The sequence below is a fragment of the Schistocerca piceifrons genome, unplaced genomic scaffold (genome assembly GCF_021461385.2).
Source record: "Schistocerca piceifrons isolate TAMUIC-IGC-003096 unplaced genomic scaffold, iqSchPice1.1 HiC_scaffold_1209, whole genome shotgun sequence".
Lineage (NCBI taxonomy): Eukaryota > Metazoa > Arthropoda > Insecta > Orthoptera > Acrididae > Schistocerca > Schistocerca piceifrons.
The window spans coordinates 95,001-97,500 of record NW_025727025.1 but is presented as its reverse complement, the minus strand read 5'-3'; the positions used below and the strand labels follow the sequence as shown (position 1 = coordinate 97,500).

At 58.0% G+C, this 2,500-nt stretch overlaps 1 non-coding gene across 1 annotated transcript in view; it reads left to right on the top strand.

The window, feature by feature from the left end:
• Positions 1-1,917: 1,917 nt before the first annotated feature.
• LOC124729443 overlaps positions 1,918-2,500 on the top strand; it is a 1,909-nt gene continuing 1,326 nt past the window's right edge. The window contains exon 1 of the ribosomal RNA XR_007007685.1: positions 1,918-2,500. This exon is cut by the window's right edge and continues 1,326 nt beyond it. This is a non-coding gene — a ribosomal RNA (small subunit ribosomal RNA).

Sequence of the window (2,500 nt, the reverse complement as noted above, 5' to 3'; positions counted from 1 at the left end):
AACCCACGTTGTGCCTTAACCTAACCCACGTTGTGCCTTAACCTAACCCACGTTGTCCCCTAAAGTAACCCACGTTGTCCCCTAACGTAACCCACGTTGTCCCCTAACGTAACCCATGTTGTCGCCTAAACCTGCTCTGTAATTGTTATACGACTCGTTCAATTAGTGTAGTGTTGCCCACCCGCAACCCTCGCAATATAGTTCGCTACTCGCACTGCCCGCTCCCCTGTGTATCGCTTCATGTTAAACACCTTGCAAGTCTTGCTGACTTTCCACATGCTCCTGCTGTACACTGTAATGTGGATGGCAGCAGGACGTACATGCCGCCCCTCCCCACGTCCCCACCTTGCCCCCCTGCCTTCGCAAGCTGGTTGGTGAGAAGTTTGCATGTTCAATGCCCTTCGCATGCGACGTACTCAGGCTACGTTGTGGTGCGGCCTGTGTCAACCGTCCGCTAATGTCGTACGCGTAAACCACAATCTGTACTGCACATTCGTCCTTATGTACCGAATGATACATCGTGGCACATGTGTGACCGTACAACGACTGCGCCCAAAAACGGCGGACCATACAGTGCAAATATTGTGCACGCAGCTACGTGTCGTCTCCCTATGAGAGCTGGATTGCAGTGTGGTACGCCATAGAGACGTGTGGGAGGAACGGACGCCGTGGATGGCGATCAGCATGAGCTGTCTGTTGATGTATTCGGACCTAGTCGTCTCTCCTCACACACCGTGATGGCATGGTGCACCGCGTTCCATATCTGCGACATGCTACAGAGGCCGGTTGACAGTCGTTCGAGCAATGGACATCGCATACGTACGGGGGCCACCTTCCACGTATTGTCTAGGCGTGCACATTTTGTTGCGTGTATGTGGGCAGACGTAGTGTGGCGTGACACCTGACACAGGCATGCAATAATCGTTGAAGTTGCAAATGGCGATGGACGCCTGCGTTTTCTGGTGAAGTTACGCAAATGAACAAATGGTAACCTGTTGTGGTGCGGTTGTTCTCGCTAGGGGTGAATCGGTGATGGCGACGATAGGTTGAGGTACGAACCGGTTGTTCCAGCGATACCCACCATGCCGACGAAACTGAACGGCATCTGGGTGTGAAGCGATACGCGGCGGTGGCTGGGTGGGACCGTCCCCGGCCGGTGAGGGGGCGCCTCCCGGCGTGCTGGCCGCGCGGTGCGTGGGCGCACGCGCTACAGCCGGCTGGTGGGGGCGGCCAGTGGCAGGCGCGCCGGCCGACGGACGCGGCAGGCGTCGCAGCTGCGCGCCGGCGCACCCTGCGCGCGGCGCCGTGCGGCCAAAGTAGGTCCTCGCGGGCCCGGTGCGAAGCGCGGTGGACATCTTCAGTGTGCTGGTCCGATTGAGGACTGTGTGCGTTGAGGATGCGCCGCCGCCCGGCGCTCGGCGCCGCGACGCCGTCTGCTGCTCGGTCGCCCCAGCGGTTCTCGCTGGTGGTTTGTATCGCAGCTGTGCGGATGTGTTGGCGCGTGCGCTGTGCTGGGAGAGTTCGCTTCGGCACCCAAGTGGGGCTTTTGTCCTTCTGTGGCGCTGGCGTTGGAGCTGCCGGTCACCGTAGGTGGCGCGTGTTGTCTCCCGCCGGCAATGCCACGACAGCACGCTCCCGGGCCTCTGTCGGCAGCGGCAAGCTCAGTTGGGAGCACGGGTGGTCGCACCGAAAGCGTCTACTCGCCTAACTCCGGGCGATTGCGCCTCTCTCGAACCCGACCAAGTACTTGGGACGGCGCTGCGCGCCGCCGGGACCTGAGAGGGTTTCGAGGTGTATTGTGCAGGGGAGCTCAGCCTCCTCCTGTTTGCAGAATGATTGAGCGGACGCTTGCGTGTTCGCGCGGGCCCCCGGGACACACTCCCGGGCGGCCGGCTGCTCAGCTCTAGTTGACGCAGCTCCCTGGTTGATCCTGCCAGTAGTCATATGCTTGTCTCAAAGATTAAGCCATGCATGTCTCAGTACAAGCCGCATTAAGGTGAAACCGCGAATGGCTCATTAAATCAGTTATGGTTCCTTAGATCGTACCCACGTTACTTGGATAACTGTGGTAATTCTAGAGCTAATACATGCAAACAGAGTCCCGACCAGAGATGGAAGGGACGCTTTTATTAGATCAAAACCAATCGGTCGGCTCGTCCGGTCCGTTTGCCTTGGTGACTCTGAATAACTTTGGGCTGATCGCACGGTCCTCGTACCGGCGACGCATCTTTCAAATGTCTGCCTTATCAACTGTCGATGGTAGGTTCTGCGCCTACCATGGTTGTAACGGGTAACGGGGAATCAGGGTTCGATTCCGGAGAGGGAGCCTGAGAAACGGCTACCACATCCAAGGAAGGCAGCAGGCGCGCAAATTACCCACTCCCGGCACGGGGAGGTAGTGACGAAAAATAACGATACGGGACTCATCCGAGGCCCCGTAATCGGAATGAGTACACTTTAAATCCTTTAACGAGTATCTATTGGAGGGCAAGTCTGGTGC